Here is a 17,493-nt window from a genome sequence, read left to right as displayed (position 1 = left end):
TGGGAGTGGGTGGGTAGGGGAGCAGGGCAGAGGGAGGGTATAGGGAACTTTCGGGATAGCATTTGAAGTGTATATAAAGAAAATATCTAATAAAAAAAAAGAAATGATGTGTTCTAGGGAGAATTCTAGGGGATTTCTGAAGTCTTGTGAAAAAATTCCAAGAAAACAAAACAAGTCTTTTTTTTCTTCAATCTTTCCAACTTTTATTCCAAAAATTATATGTTGAGATTAAGATGTCTATAAAGATGTCCATCATTACAATAAAGCACCCAACTGGACAGACATGGATCCAATTCAGTATGAAATGTCCTATTTCTCTGGTGGCCAAGGTAAGGAAGAAAATACAAGAAAACACTTCTGGGGTGGAAGGCTAGGACAGCTCCTAAGTGAATTGGTGCCTCTAAGGAATTATAAAATCCATGATTCTGTCTATTTATCCTTTTCTCTCTGTTCTTTTTCTTTCTTCTCTCGCTCAGCTTTAGCTTCTTCCTCTTCATGTTTTTTGATCTGTTCCACTTCCTTTTGCTTGAGGACTCTGATCACTGTCTTTCCACTCTCTCTTGTTAGTGTGGTAATTTCCACTTTTCCCATCTGACAGTTTACTAACATTCACTGTCTTTTTTATCACCTTGACAACCAGAGTGAGTGCTGACTTCAGAGTCATTTCTCCTTTGTAATCTTGTTTCAACATTGACACAGCTGCAGCACTGTTGTTTCCAAGGCATTTGGCTTTCCATCCCCCATAGTTTCCACTTGGGTCACTCTGATAGAGCTGAAAGCCATAGTGCTTATTCCAGCTAAATTCCAGCAAAGAAACACCAAAGGGATGTTAGCCTCCAAACTGTGTATATGCCTGTTTGATATCATACAATGCTGTAACCAACTTCTCACAGGGAATTGGCTCCTTATACTGTAATAAATACCTTTGAGCAATGAGCTCAACTAACGTTCATTAGTCAGAACGTTAGCATCAGATGTTATGCCTGGCACACTTCATGCTATGTACTCATTAAGTTTATACATTTTCTCAGAAAAAAAAAAAAAGACTTCATCAAGAAGCTTGTGAAGTGAAGCCTCTCTGCTGCAAGCAAAACTCCATCGTTGGCTAAAATTCCCAAACAGGTGCCTGCTCTCCAATAGCTTCCATGGCATATTCCACTTAGTATAAGAGACCTTCTGGAGAAAACAGTGTGGCCCTGAAGTCGTATCTTTGAGACTTGGCTTCTGAACTTTGTGATTCCAGAGGAAGAGGATGAGGGTGCAGATCAGTGCCATTTTACTCAGGTGGAGAAAAACCCGACAAGAGTCTTATGACCTCAAAAAACATGGAGTTGTTCTTGGAATTGTGTCCCTCACAAGTATAACCAATAAAAATGAGTTTTCTTCAGATTATACATCCCAACGAGCATTGTTAATTATTTATAAGCCTCTACGGAAAAACATGTTTTTGCCACATGTGCTTGTCTTTGTGACAGCTTGGATTCATGAAAACTTTACTCAGATGACCTTTCTTAACACTTGCATCTTTCTTAAAAGATATCTGTAGTATATCTTCATATCTGTATAAAGTTGGCTATTGCATGAGACTGTAGTCTGCCTCATTTACTGGCTCGCATTCTCCCAGGTCCCACCACATTTAGAATAGGAAATAATCAGGGACCTCAAGGAAGTCAGCTACTATATGAGACAGTACCCCATAGAAGAAGGTGAGAGAGAATAATGGGACATAAACCAGGGAAGGCTTTGCCTTGTGTCAATTTTGTGCATCATTTTTTTATTACATATTATCTTCATTTACATTTAAAATGCTATCCCGAAAGTCCCCTATACACCCCCACCCTGTTCCCCAACCCACTCACTCCCACTTCCTGGCCCTGGCATTCCCCTATACTGGGTCATATAATCTTCGCAAGACCAAGGGCCTCTCCTCCCAAAGATGGCCGACTAGGCCATCTTCTGCTACATATGCAGCTAGAGACATGAGCTCCGGGGATACTGGTTAGTTCATATTGTTGTTCCTCCTATAGGGGTGCAGACCCCTTCAGCTCATAAGTACTTTCTCTAGCTCCTCCATTGGGGGCCCTGTGTTCCATCCAATAGATTGCTGTGAGCATCCACTTTGGTATTTGCCAGGCACTGGCATAGCCTCACAAGAGACAGTTATAACAGGGTCCTGTCAACAAAATTGTGATGGCATATGCAATAGTGTCTGGGTTTGGTGGTTGTTTATGGGATGGATCCCCGGGTGAGGCAATCTCTGGATGGTCCTTCCTTCCATCTCAGCTACAAACTGTAATTATCTCCATGGGTATTTTGTTCCCTATTCCAAAGAGGAACCAAGTATCCACACTTTGGTCTTCCTTCTCCTTGAGTTTCATGTGTTTTGAAAATTGTGTCTTGGGTATTCTAAGTTTCTAGGAGTAATATGCACTTTTCAATGAGTGCATATCATGTGAGTTCTTTTGTGACTGGGTTACCTCACTCAGAATGATATCCTCCAGATACATCCATTTGCCTAAGAATTTCATAAATTTATTGTTTTTAATAGCTGAGTAGTACTCCATTGTTTAAATGTACCATATTTTCTGTATCCATTCCTCTGTTGAGGGACATTTGGGTTCTTTCCAGTTTCTGGCTATTATAAATAAGGCTGCTATGAACATAGTGGAGCATGTGTCCTTAATACAAGTTGGAACATATTCTGGGTATATGCCCAGAAGAGGTATTGCTGGATCCTCCAGTATTACTATGTCCAATTTTCTGAGGACATGCCAGACTGATTTCCAGAGTGGTTGTATGAGCTTGCAATCCCACCAGCAATGGAGGAGTGTTCCTCTTTCTCCACATCCTCGCCAGCATCTGCTGTCACCTGAGCCTCTGCTCTTAGCCATTCTGACTGGTGTGAGGTGGAATCTCAGGGTTGTTTTGATTTGCATTTCTCTGATGATTAACGATGTTGAACATTTTTTCAGGTGCTTCTTAGCCATTCGGTATTCCACAGTTGAGAATTCTTTGTTTAGCTCTGTACCCCATTTTTAATAGGTTTATTTGATTTTCTGGAGTCCAGCTTCTTGAGTTCTCTGTATATGTTGAGTATTAGTCCCCTATCACATTTAGGATTGAGAAAGATACTTTCCCAGTCTGTTGGTGTCCTTTTTGTCTTACTGACAGTGTCTTTTGCCTTACAGAAGCTTCGCAATATTATGAGGTCCCAATTGTCGACTCTCTATCTTACAGCAAAAGCCGTTGCTGATCTGTTCGGGAAGATTTCCCCTGTGCCCATATCTTTGAGGCTTTTCCCCACTTTCTCCTCTATAAATTTTATTGTCTGTGGTTTTATGTGTAGTTCTTTGATCCACTTAGACTTGAGCTTTCTACAAGGAGCTAAGAGTGGATCAATTCATATTCTTTTACATGATAACCACCAGTTGTTCCAGCACCATTTGTTGAAAATGCTTTCTTTTTTCCACTGGATGGTTTTAGCTTCTTTGTCAAAGATCAAGTGACCATAGGTGTGTGGGTTCATTACTGGGTCTTCAATTCTATTCCATTGATCTACCTGTCTGTTGCTGTATGAGTACCATGCAGTTTTTATCACAATTGCTGTGTAGTGCAGCTTGAGGTCAGGCATGGTGATTCCACCAGAGGTTCTTCTATTGTTGAGAATAGGTTTTTTTTGTTTTGTTTTGTTTTGTTTTTGTTATTACAGATGAATTTTTAAATTGCCCTTTCTAACTCTGTGAAGAATTAGTTGGAATTTTGATGGGGATTGCATTGAATCTGTAGATTGCTTTTGGCAAGATAGCCATTTTTACTATATTAATCCTACCAATCCATGAGCATGAGAGATGTTTCCATCTTCTGAGATCTTACTTGATTTCTTTCTTCAGAGACTTGAAGTTCTTATACAGATCTTTCACTTCCNTGGTTAGAGTCACACCCAGGTATTTTATATTATTTGTGACTATTGTGAAGGGCATTGTTTCCCTAATTTCTTTCTCTGCCTGTTTATCCTTTATTTAAAGGAAGGCCACTGATTTGCTTGAGTTAATTTTATATCCAGCTATTTCACTGAAGCTGTTTATCAGGTTTAGGAGTTCTCTGGTGGAATTTTTGGGGTCACTATCATATCCTCTACAAATAGTGATATCTTGACTTCTTCCTTTCCAACTTGTATCCCTTTGATCTCCTTTTGTTGTCTAATTGCTCTGTCCAGGACTTCAAGTACTATATTGAATAGGAAGGAAGAAAGTGGGCACCTTGTCTAGTCCCTGATTTTAGTGGGATTGCTTTAAGTTTCTCTCCATTTAGTTTGATGTTGGCTACTGGTTTGCTGCATATTGCTTTTATTATGTTTAGGTATGGGCCGTGAATTCCTGATCTTTCCATGACTTTTATCATGAATGGGTGTCGGATTTTATCCAATGCTTTCTCAGCATCTAACAAGATAATCATGTGTGTTTTTTTCTTTGAGTTTGCTTATATAGGGGATTATGTTGATGGATTTCTGTATATTAAACCATCCCTGTATCCTTGGTTTGAAGACTACTTGATAAAGATGGATGATCATTTTGATGTGTTCTTGGATTCAGTTTGGGAGAATTTTATTGAGTTTTTTGCATTGCTCTTCATAAGGGAAATTCTTCTAAAGTTCTCTTTCTTTGTTGGGTCTTTATGTGGTTTAGGTAACAGAGTAATTGTGGCTTCATAGAATGAATTGGGTAGAGTACCTTTTGTTTCTATTTTATGGAATAGTTTGAGGAGAATTGGAATTAGGTCTTCTTTGAAGGTCTGATAGAACTCTGTTCTAAACCCATCTGGTCCTGGTTTTTTGTTTTTGTTCTTTGGTTTTGTTTGTTTGTTTTTTTTGTTTGTTGTTTTGTTGTTTGTTTGTTTGGTTGGTTGGGAGATGATTAATGACTGCTTCTATTTCTTTAGAGGAAATGGTACTGTTTAGATCGTTAGTCTGATGCTGGTTTAACTTTGGTTCCTGGTATGGGTCTAGAAAATTGTCCATTTCATCCAGGTTTACCTGTTTTGATGAGTAGAGAGACCCTTTTGTAGTTGGATCTGATGATGTTTTGGATTTCCTCAGGTTCTATTGTTATGTCCTTTTTCATTTCTCATTTTCTTAATTAGGATACTGTCCCTGTGCCCTCTAGTTAATCTGGCTAAGGGTTTAATCTATGTTGTTGATTTTCTCAAAGAACTAGCTCCTGATTGGGTTGATTCTTTGTAGAGTTCTTGTTTCTACTTGGTTGATTTCAGCCCTAAGTTTGATTATTTCCTACTGTCTACTCCTCTTGGGTGAATTTGCTTTCTTTTGGTCTAGCTCTTTTAGGTATGCTGTCAAGCTGCTGGTTTGTGCTCTCTCTAGTTTATTTTTGGAGGCACTCAGAGCTATGAGTTTTCCTCTTAGAAATGCTTTCATTGCATCCCAGAAGTTTGGGTATGTTGTGGCTTCATTTTCATTAAACACTAAAAAGTCTTTAATCTCTTTCTTTATTTCTTCCTTGACCAAGTTGTCATTGAGTAGAGTGTTGTTCATCTTCCATGTGAATGTTGGCTTTCTATTATTTATNTTGTTATTGAAGATCAGCCTTAGTCTGTGGTGTTCTGATAGGATGAGTGGGATAATTTCAATATTTTTGTATCTGTTAAGGCCTGTTTTGTGACCAATTATATGATCAATTTTGTAGAATGTACCATGAGGTGCTGAGAAGAGGTATATCCTTTTGTTTTTGCATAAAATATTCTGTAGATATCTGTTAAATCCATTTGTTTCATAACTTCTGTTAGTTTCAATGTACCTCTGTTTAGTTTCTGTTTCCAGGATCTGTCCATTGATGAGAGTGGGGTGTTGAAGTCTCCCATTATTATTGTGTAAGGTGCAATGTGTGGTTTGAGCTGTACTAAAGTTCCTTTAATAAATTTGGATGCCCTTGCATTTGGAGCATAGATATTCAGAATTGTGAATTCATCTTGGAAGATTTTATCTTTGATGAGTATGAGGTGCCCATCCTTGCCTTTTTTGATAACTTTGGGTTGGAAGTCGATTTTATTTGATATTAGAATGGCTACTCCAGCTGGTTTCTTTGGACCATTTTCTTGGAAATTTGTTTTCTAGCCTTTTACTCTGTTCTTGCAGCTATCTTCTTTTAGGTTTGTTGAAGGATTACTTTCTTGATTTTTCTAGGGTGTAATTTCTGTCCTTGTCTTTGTGTTTTCCCTTTATTATCCTTTGAAGGGCTGGATTTGTGGAAAGATATTGTGTGAATTTGGTTTTGTCATGGAATACTTTGCTTTCTCCATCTATGTTAGTTGAGAGTTTTGCTCTGTATAATAGCCTGGGCTGGCATTTGTGTTTTCTTAGGGTCTAAATAACATCTGTCCAGGATCTTCTGGCTTTCATAGTCTCTGGTGAGAAGTCTGGTGCAATTCTAATAGGTCTGCCTTCATATGCTACTTGAACTTTATCCCTTACTGCTTTTAATATTCTATCCTTATATAGTGCATTTATTGTTCTGATTATTATGTGTCAGAGGGATTTCTTTTCTGGTCCAGTCTTTTTGGAGTTCTGTAGGCTTTTTGTATGTTCATGGGCATCTCCTCCTTTAGGTTAGGGAAGTTTTCTTCTATAATTTTCGTGAAGATATTTACTGGCCCTTTAAATTGAAAATCTTCATTCTCATCTATACCTATTATCCATAGATTTGGTCTTCTCATTGTGTTCTGAATTTCCTGGATGTTTTGAGTTAGGATCTTTTTGCATTTTGCATTTTCTTTGATTGTTGTGTCCATATTTTATATGAAATCTTCTGCACCTGAGATTCTCTCTTCCATCTCTTGTATTCTGTTGCTGATGCTCACATCTAGGGTTCCTTATTTCTTTACTAGGATTTCTATCGCCAGAGTTGTCTCCCTTTGGGTTTTCTTTATTGTTTCTACTTCCAGTTTTAGCTCTTGGATGGTTTTGTTCAATTCCTTCTCCTGTTTGGTTTTGTTTTCCTGTAATTCTTTAAGGGGTTTTTGAGCTTTATCTTTAAGAGCTTTTACCTGTTTAGCAGTGTTCTTCTGTATTTCTTTAAGTGAGTTATTAATGCCCTTTTTAAAATCCTCTACCAGCATCATGAGATATGACTTTAAACCTGAATCTTGATTTTCAGGTCTGTTGGGGGTGTCCAGGACTTGCTGTGTTGGGTGTACTGGGTTCTGATGATGCTGAATGGCCTTCTTTTCTGTTAGTAAGATTATTACATTTGCTGTTCACAATCTGGTAATCTCTGGTGTTAGATGTTCTAGCTCTCTCTGGCTGGAGCTTGTTCCTCCTGTGATTCTGTTAGCCTTTGTCAGCACTCCTGGGAGTCCAACTCTTTCCTGAGTCCCAGTGGTCAGACCACTCTCTGCAGGTAAGCTCTCCTCTTGCAGGAAAGGTGTACAGATGTCTGGAGCTCAGATCCATCTCCTGGCTGAGGGCGAATGGCCGAAGGGACCCTGTCCAAGAAGCTCTGCTTCTTCTTCCGCCTGTGTGCTCTCCTTGTGTGGACTGGTCTCTGAGAGACCTGGGATACAAGATGGCTCTCTCACCTGAGTCCTGGGATCAGAGCCCTCTTTGGAGGCCAACTCTCCTCAGGCGGGGGAGGTGCCCAGAGGTCTTGGTCTCAGCTCCACTTCCTGGCTGAGGATAAAGTCCAGAAGGGACCCTGTCCAAGAAGCTCTGTTGTTTCTGGGGCAAACCATGAGATTTTCTCATATGTACTAAATTTGTGTTTATAAAAATTGCCAAATATGCTTCTATTCCCCAGGCAGATACTTATTTTATTGATCATTCATCTAAGGGTATAGGAGGGATTCATGGTCCACATATTCATTAATATATTAATGCTTCCTTTTCTCAGCTTACAGGTGGAACTGGCTGTTTTGTTTCATATATTATTTTTGCTAGAATTACCAACTCCAATAAGCCCAAATTTAAAAAATCCACACAATCCAGTTATTATAATTATAAGCTGCAAGCCTAGATTGGGCAGCTCTAACACTATTCTTATTTATTCCCCAGCTAAAAGACCCTTTGCTACTTGTGGTTTCTTTTGACCACATGGTTCAGGTCCACCATGGCTTCCTCCTCCTCTTGTTCAGTCCTCTCTTCTCCACTCTCATACTTTCTCTCTCTTTACCTGCCCCTACTCTCTAAAACCTCCACTCTCACCTTTCCTGTCCATTGCTCAATCACAGGCCTTTATTGATTGAGCAGTTAAAATGGGGAAAGGGTTCACATGAGATCACATGAGTATGTGATCTACTACTTGTCAGGGGCAACCCTTCTTGAGGAAGCAGAATTAACATCAGAATACAAACAGCATCAAGACATTCCACAACATATCATGGCAAGTTCATATATCCTTAAATATTATTTCAGATTCTGCTTATGTTGTAAGATTGTTTCCAGCAGTAGACTCATGTTCATGCACACTCTAACCACCCTGGTTTTATTACAGATGGAAATAAAGACCTGACACATTAGCCTGCCCTAATTTTACTTCCACAGAAGAAAATTTGGAATGGGTATACATCTATCATTGCAGATGGATCCATTGAAACTTTATGGTTTCCTCTTCAGCTTCTTCAACCCTGGGCCATCAAGGACACTGATGGACTATGAAGAGACAGTGAAAGTCATAATGAAGATAGTAGACCTCTAGCTAAGAGGCAAAGGGAGATAGTGATCATATCATCACAAGTCAAGTCTACACACCTCCCCATCAAGTTAAGGTCTTGTGCACCACAGGGAAAGTTATTCTATGAAACACACAGAGCCCCATGTCACCTGAAATCACCTTTCTGGTGATGCTATTTTCTTTAACCTGTGCATCTGTGGTGAGTATCTCTGAACACGTGTATTGGTTTTATGTTCATCATCATCCTTTGTTTAAATTTGTATATTTAATGGATCCAGTTCTTGTTATCTTTACTAATGATTCTATGTTTATGACTGGACCTTGAGTCCATTTATAGACTCATTCATTCATCTGGAGAAGGGATTGCATTTAATTTTTCTTTTGGAATTAAATCACTTTCTATTTGTTTGGAATATTATAACATGTGTCCCATGCAAATATGGGCTTACATTCTACAAAATACTACAACTACTAATAATACGGGTCTCTTTCAAGTTATTCTCTAGTTTTTTTCTGATCAATATAGTAATGTAACTAATATTACTGAACATAGTTTGGATGTCTGTTCTTGGTATTATACACCATGCTTTCACTGCTCTAATATAATAAATATAATATAATATAATGATCCTGTCTTAGGTCTGGTTCCCAGGGGGCACAAATTTCCTAAATAACAAAGGATCTTTGACAATGAGGTGGATAGTGTAGCTGATTATTCTAATGCTAATTCAGTCACCCAAAAGTGTTTACATGAGAGGGTCTGAAGATAGCTTCTAGGAACCTGCCTCCAGTTAATTCTGATTGGTAAATAAAGATGCCAACAGCCAATAGCTTGAGAGGAGAGACAGTGGCAGGATTTAAGATTCCCTGGTTTGGGACCATGAGGAGAAAAAGGAGGATCTGTTATGCCTGAGGCGTGTGCAGGAGAGAGAAGCAGCTGCCATGTAAAGGGGTCAAGAGAACACGGCCCAGAAGGCTACTCAGTAGGGCCAAGAGCAGCCAAGATGGAACATAGAAATTAATAAGTAGTAACTCAGAATTATTGATGGGAGGAAGCTTCTAACAACATGGAGGTTAGGCACTTACTCAACTACTGTGCTGTTTAAGGCATATTAAAATATAAAGGCTGTGTGTATGTGTCTTTCATTCAAGAACATAAACCATTGACATGGGTAACAGCCCTGTGATGGGGTTTATTAAAATATAATACTACAGATAGCTTTTTAAACAATTTACTTATTGATTTCTGTATTCATGTTATCTATAACTGAATACACAGCATTTCACAGTGAACCATACCCAACCCAGCACCCCAATCTTACATGGTATCTCCAGACTGATACTTCCATTAACCATTATTGGAATAGTAATATCTGGGTTACCCAACAAGTGGGGAGCCAGTGAATCCTAAAGCCATAATACCATGATGCCATTTCCTCTTACATGAAGTTGATTTGTTAATATGAGGAAATATTATTCAGAATTCCATAATCCTAAAACAGGTACACTCATGGATATCTGGATAGTGAATACTAGCTGAGGCATCATGGCCAGAAAGGCAAACTTATACCCAAAAAGTCATTTTAAAAAATTACTTACTACAATTTACAGGGTAGAAACAGAATGATTTCCAACCAAATGAAATAGGGGAGGTAATAGTATTTGGAGTCTTAGCGTCTTTATCTCTGACAGGGTTGCTATAGGTAAGAAGGAACACATATCTTTATATTACTGGGTTTTCTACAAAACGTCCATGTGTACTAGCTCTGGTGTGAACATTTTTACCTGATATTTAGCCTTTTGAGTCACCTTTATGACCAGATCAAGTGTCTCCTCTGCAATAGATACTTGATGGTGGGCACTGACACCTAAATACACCATTTGCCCAGGTTAAGTGTCTATCTTAAGTTCAGACTTGTTTCAGGTCTTCTACTCTAAACAGTTAAACTTGAAATGAACCATTATTCATTCCTTGTTGCTCAGAAGTTCATGCACATTCTTTTGTTAAGCTGTTTCTGTTTTTAAACAAAGTAAATAACCAGAGCTGTTTATTATTTGAAAATGGTACCCTTATACATGGCAGTATAGTAAAACAGAAATTTACTTTTAGTTTATGCCAGATACTATACTGGCTCACAGTTGAATCTGACCTCCTTTGTTCTTTCTTTAATACTGAGCAAGTAGGGACATTTTACCATGCCAAACTCTCTGGGCTCTTAGATATTTTCCTTGAGACTCTTGTGTCGTGAGTTATTTCTGGCATTTCTACTTCATTTAATATGAGCCAGCTTCCTTCAGACTCTGACAATGTTAAGAGTTTTATGTTATCCTTTCAGTACAGTATGACCAGCTCTAAAGCCTCACAGGAAGACCTCTGAAAGAAATCCAGAAGTTGAGAGAGAAAGGGGGAGGGGGATGGGAGGGGGATGGGGATGGGAGGGGGATGGGAGGGGTATGGGGGGGGGGGGGGGGGAGAATTTCTTGTTTTATATATATATATATATATATATATATATATATATATATATATCCCAAATGCTGCTCCCCCTACCAGACCCTCCCTCACTGAGTCCCTTAGCAACTTTATTTGTAATATCCAGAAACTGGATATTGTGTATTGTTAAGGAAAAGTAGAATCTAAGTCTAGATGAAGGAACTGCTTTTGATGAACAAGGATAGTTTCCACATTAAAACACAGGTGAACACAAAAGAATCATTGAGAGAAAAGTTATAGTTAAATCAAATTGATAACTCCTTCCCCCAAAGAAAATCAGATCACTTGCTATGAATTTATGGGTTGGAAAAATTAAGAAGTTTGTGGATGGACAATGTTTCTTAAAAAAAAAAAAAAAACCAGCTGGTGCACAGCAGGTGAGCAGATGGCAGTGAGGACACAGAGAGGAGCAAAGCTAGATAACATGAGACCAGGAAGGACAGGGGTCAGACAGGGAAAAGTATTCATCTAGAACACAAAACCTGTCTTAGTTAGGGTTTCTATTGCTGCAACAAAACTCCATGAAAAAAGTAAGATGTGGAAGAAAGGGTTTATTCAATTTATACATACACAACACTGTTCATCACTGATAGAAGTCAGGACAAAGATTCTGGAGGAAGGAGTGGATAGAGAGGCCATGGAGGAGAGATGCTTACTGGCTTGCTTCCCCTGACTTGCTTAGCCTGCTTTCTTATAGAATCCAGGACCACACACCCAGTGATGGCACAACCCAAAATGGCCTGGGGCTTCTCCCATTACTCACTAATGAAGAAAATGCCTTACAGATGGATCTCATGGAGGCATCTCTTCAACTGAGGCTCCTTTCTCTCTGATGACTATAACTTGTGACAGAAAATCAGCCAGTACAGACCCTCTTTTAGGCCTAAAATATGAAAAAAAAAATCAACTTGAACTAAGAACTGTAGGGAAGTGGCTATGGGGAAGTTAGCTTTAGTTATCAGCAGAAAGGAAGGTAAGTTTGAGATTGTCTAAGAAATGTTTGCCGTGAACTTAGGATCCTGGACAATAAAATGAGTTTGGGACCAAGAACAGGAGCAGAGCTTAGGTTTAGAAAGAGAAAATGTGTAGCATTAAACAGAAAATTTGATAAGTTTTTTTGTCTTTAAATAGCCACTACTCCTCTCTTTTCTAAGCCAGTGAAGACATGATTATCTAATCACTAGTGCAAAGTATTCCTTACTTAAGGCAGACCAGTTTGGACAGTTTGCAACCTAAATTAAAATAAAGCATAGCAGGGACTACTGAGGTACTCAGTAGCTAAGAGCCTCTGTAGGGTAAGTGTGAGGATCTGAGTATGACTACCCAATACCCATGTAAAACGTTTGGGCAGAGACAGGCAGATTCCACAGCCCTGAGGGCCAGCCAGTCTACCCCAAAATGGCATGCCTCAGGTCAGTGAGATTTGGCTCTAAGGAGTCAGGGTGGGAAGTGATAGAGTAGGATATGTAACACACTCATGTGGAACACACAAGCACATACATGTATGAACACACATAATATTACACCACACATATACATAAACAATAATAAATAAGTCTGAACAAAAATTAAATGTAATTACTTCTGGTAAAAACTGAGCCATTGCTTTCAAGAACACATTCATGTTTAGACAACAAAAATTCACTATGTTACTATAATTTTAATTATATGTTATCAGCATGCCTTTTATAAATGTCCTGCTTTAATTTTGTCCTTTGAATGGGGCATATGCAATCACTCAAAACTTGACTATGAACTGTTTTTAAAGATTTATTTTTATGTGTGTGAGTACACTGTTGCTGTCTTCAGATACACCAGAAAAGGGCATCAGATCTAATCATCGATGGTTGTGAGCCACCATGTGGTTGCTGGGGATTGAACTCAGAACCTCTGGAAAAGCACTCAGTGCTCTTAACTTCTGAGTCATCTCTCCAGCCTGATTGTAAACTTTTTCATTTAACATTTTTATTGCTATCATGGAGCTACATAACTTCTGAGTCATCTCTCCAGCCTGATTGTAAACTTTTTCATTTAACATTTTTATTGCTATCATGGAGCTACACTGTTTTCTTGAGTCTATCAAATACAGCTTGGAACCAGATGTATATGTGAATGCATATATATATGTATGTGCATGTGTATATGTATATGTATATGCATGTGCATGTGCATGTGTATATGTATATGTATATGTATGTGCACATTTATATATGCATGGGGAAAAGTAGATATATCTGTAAGTTTCAAAGTAACAACATGATTGTAACTTAGAAATATTCATTAAACTTGAAGAGGCACATTGAGAAATCAAGACTGAAAGGAAGGTTCACCTCGGGTTGTTCAGAGAACGTCATACTACAGGAGTCACAAACAGTAGGGAGCTGGCATATTCCTTTTTGCCAAAGCAAACTTGGACTTAAATAATACAAATTTGACTGTTAGGTAGAAGTTAAAGTTTAGAGAAAGAGAAGTTAAAGATAAGAAAAGCAGGGAGCTGTGCATAGCCTGAGTCTAAAACACAGGGACACTGACACAGATGAGCAGGGACAGTGGAAAGGTCCCTCTCTCTAGAACAAACAGCCATGCAGAGTTGCCAACTCATTACATTTCTTGATTTGCAAGTTACAATGGAAATTTCATAATCTCCAACCACATTGTTTTTCACTATTGCTTCCCGTTCGATTCTCCAATGTTTGTTTCTTATAAAAATGATTCCAAGTACAATACAGGTGTGATAAAAAGTAAGTTGGTATTTTTTTTTCTGTGCTGTGCAGTGTTTGTACGTAAAGAAATTATATTTCTCCTGATTCTGTAAGCTAGGGAGAGAGAGGAAACCAAGTACAGTCACATTGTACAACCAAACGAAAGAAAGGCTCTTCCAGCTGAACAAGGGCTCTTGGTTTCAGGCCCTTGTTATAAATGAAGGATCTAGATAACCATGCCACACATTGTCCATGGTCTGAAACGTAGCCAGTAAAGAGATGATGACTTTTTAAAATATCTACAAAATGTGTCACAAATAGCTTTTAATCAAGCATAGAGAGCCAAGGTTGAGGCAATGGTTCATTTTTTTATATGCCTTTCAAACAACCTATGGGTAGCATAAACAGATATTTTTTCTCTTTCTATGCATTTTATTATGAAACCATAATTTTACTATGAAACTACAATTACAATTTAGTATGTGTAATGAGCTCATCACTGTATTTGCTATGCTGTTTCTACTCTATTTCATTTGTGATCAATGTAGATATTGGTTGCTTTCTCAGGCTAGATCCCTAGGTGGTGATAAAATGGCCCTCACTCAGCTAACACAGAAGGAAACTCTTATTCAAGCAAGAAGTACGTTTCTAAACCTAAGCTCTGCTCCTATTCTTGCTCCCTTGTTGCTTTAAGCCACTGCAATTTGGTGATGTTTGTCACCAGAGTATAATCAAATCAACCTGTTTTGATTGATGAAGGGTAAATATATCTACTGAACACCTGCATTATGTTTGGAATATTTTTACAAGAAAGAAATATTGAGGGAAAGTTAGTGTGGGTGTAACAAGACAATTTTGGTGGAAAATAGTCTTTAAATTGTCACTAGAAATAGATGAAAATAACTATTGCTCTTTTATGTTTAACTATAAGCTGCTATAAAAATCAAATATTTTGTTTTAAGTGATTCAGATTAAGGGAAGGGAGTGGAAGAGTTGGAAGCACAAAATAATAAGCGTACAAAAAAGTTGAAAGTTCTCTCCAGGGTTTCTTAAAGCATCAAAAAGTAAATGAACAGAAATGCCTCTAATTTTAGAACAACACAACTGGTGGGTAAGGTTTTGTAACTCCTCATTTCTACTCCTGTGACCACTTCTTTGAGGACAATCATGACACAGAATACACTGGATGTGTCTTCTAGATTCACAAGTCATCCATGAGGCAGGTAAAGCAAACTGTAGAACATTGGCTGTGACTTTAAGGTTCTCCAAAGTACTTATTAACACTTTACTTCATTCACAAACATTTTGTGATTAGAAAGGAATACCATTGCCTTTAGGGAAGAGTATTTTCCATAGAGAAATGTGAGGTGTGGGTTTAAAACTCTATTGAAAGGATACTGTGATGTCATCTCAAATAAATTAAGAATGGCTTGTCTCATATGACCCACGAAATTTGTTTCTGTTTAAGTGTGTGTGTGTGTGTGTGTGTGTGTGTGTGTGTGTGTGTATGTTTGTGTATAAAACTGAACATAACATCCCTGACCAGAAATGATTCAGACATGTAGCTGTCCAGCAGCCATGGAAAACTGGATACTTGAAAGGGAGGCTGGAAATGAAAAAGACGATGAGCAAGAGAAGGATGAAACCAAGACAAAAGTTTCTGATCAAGGCTCAAAGTTTAATTTTCAGCTCTGAGTTTATATAGGCAAAACCCACAGACCCATCCTTTGTTTCAGATGGATTATGTTGCTTTGTTTCAGCTAGATTATGTTACAAAGCAAGCTCAGCAGGCCATGTGCTTCTGTAGGAAATTGCAGGTAAGGCAAGGCAGAAGACTCTACCTGCGGAGGATCAACTGTGGCAAACACTTAAGGTCCATTTAGCCTGTTCAAGGAAGGAGAAGGACACACTGACAGTTATTTCTAGGGGTTCAGAAGGCTTCATCTGGCTTTAATTTCTCCCACATAGAAAGTACCTGTGGCCACCAGCAGGGTCAGTACATCTCTTTTTAATTATTCTTTGACAATTTCATAATGTATACAATATGTTTTGATCATATTTACCCTTCTTTCTTCCTCCTTTTTCCAAACCAAATTTCCTTCCCAACTTCATGTCCTTTTAAACAAGTGATTCTCAATCTTCCTAATGCTCTGACACTTTAAAAGATAACCATAAAATTATTTTCATTGTTACCTCATGACTGTAATTTTCTACTGTTATAACTGGAAATGTAAATATTTGTGTTTCCTGATTGTCTTTGGTGACTCTTGTGAATCCTACAGGTTGAAAACCACTACAGCAGTCTAGTTTATACCACCTGCATGTGTACAGGCATAGGGCTATATCAGTTATTTTTTTAAAGGCCCCCATGACCAATAGAGCTTATAAAAGAGTTTATTTGGGCTACTAGTTCCAGAAGTTTAGAGCTTGTGTTGGGTGAACAGAGAAAGCAAGCGAGACACACGGCAGCTAGAGCAGAAGCTGAGCATTCACATCTTGAACCACGGTTGAAGCAAAATGAGTAAACTGGGAATGGCTAGTGGCTTGGAAACTTCAAAACTCACCCTAGTGACTTGCTTTCTGTATCTAGGACATACCTCCTAAACCTACACAAACAGTGTCACCAATTGGAGACCAAGTATTCAAATATCTGAATGTATATGCTCATTTAAACTCTAACAGTGGCCATCCTTGGCAGCATAGGCAACTTATTAAGGGCTCCCCACAGGATAACTAATTATCCTCTGCAGCCATCACTTACTAAAGATTCTCTGCCTTTCCCCACTCCATTCTGCAATGTTGAGTGGCTTGATTTGGGGCAGGTCTGGTGCATGCAAGTTCAGCTTCCCCATTTCTATGACTTTAATGAGTACATCTATTTTAACATAATTGCTAGAGCAACACTAATTCATTCTACCTACAGGAACCAGAATCTTGGTAAGTAGTGCCAACATTTTCTAAACAGGTGTGCTATCCTGTGAGAAGCATATTCTAACAACTCCAGAGAGAAACAAAGATTTGAAATAATGTATTGTTTTTAAAATAAATGCTTTAAGTGTTGTCTTTGAAAAAGTTCATGAGCAAAACACAAAAACTTAACATTTAGTAAGATAGGCAGAAAAATGAAGAAGTAAATCATACTTTATCATCAGTTTAGCTGCACCAAAGTTCCAGATACACACAATTTGCCTATGCAAATGACAAGTTCAAGCATATGTAATCACTTGTACTGTTGATCTTCCTGCTGTGGTGATTAATTTTATATGTCATATTGACTGGCTTAGAGATGCCTGGGATTCTAGGTGTTTTTCATGAGGATGTTTTAAAAAACAGCAAACACTGAATCTGCAGAGTGAGTGGAGACCTGTTCTGACCAGGGTCAACAGTCTCTCCCACATATTAAAAGCCTTTATTGAACAAAAAGATGAGAAAGATAAATCTGTTGTGCATTCTACCTTTGGAACATCTATTGGGCCCATGGAAGACTCTCAATCCCTGCATCTCAGGCCTCCAGACTCCCTGTGCCCTCTTTCTACTGGTACTTTGAAAGTGTTGCTTTATGTTCCCCTAAGTCCAATTATCATAAAATTTCCATTCCCCTTTCCCAGGAAGTGTTCTT

The 17,493-nt window shown here is 38.4% G+C and overlaps 1 pseudogene; it reads right to left on the bottom strand.

Moving 5' to 3' along the window:
- Nucleotides 1-429: 429 nt before the first annotated feature.
- On the bottom strand, nucleotides 430-15,753 carry LOC110307705 (annotated as a pseudogene).
- Between the last annotated feature and the right edge of the window lie 1,740 nt (nucleotides 15,754-17,493).

This window comes from Mus caroli, chromosome 13 (genome assembly GCF_900094665.2).
Source record: "Mus caroli chromosome 13, CAROLI_EIJ_v1.1, whole genome shotgun sequence".
Taxonomy (NCBI): Eukaryota; Metazoa; Chordata; class Mammalia; order Rodentia; family Muridae; genus Mus; species Mus caroli.
Note: the sequence above shows the minus strand (reverse complement) of the source record. Positions and strands in the feature narration are given on the sequence as shown.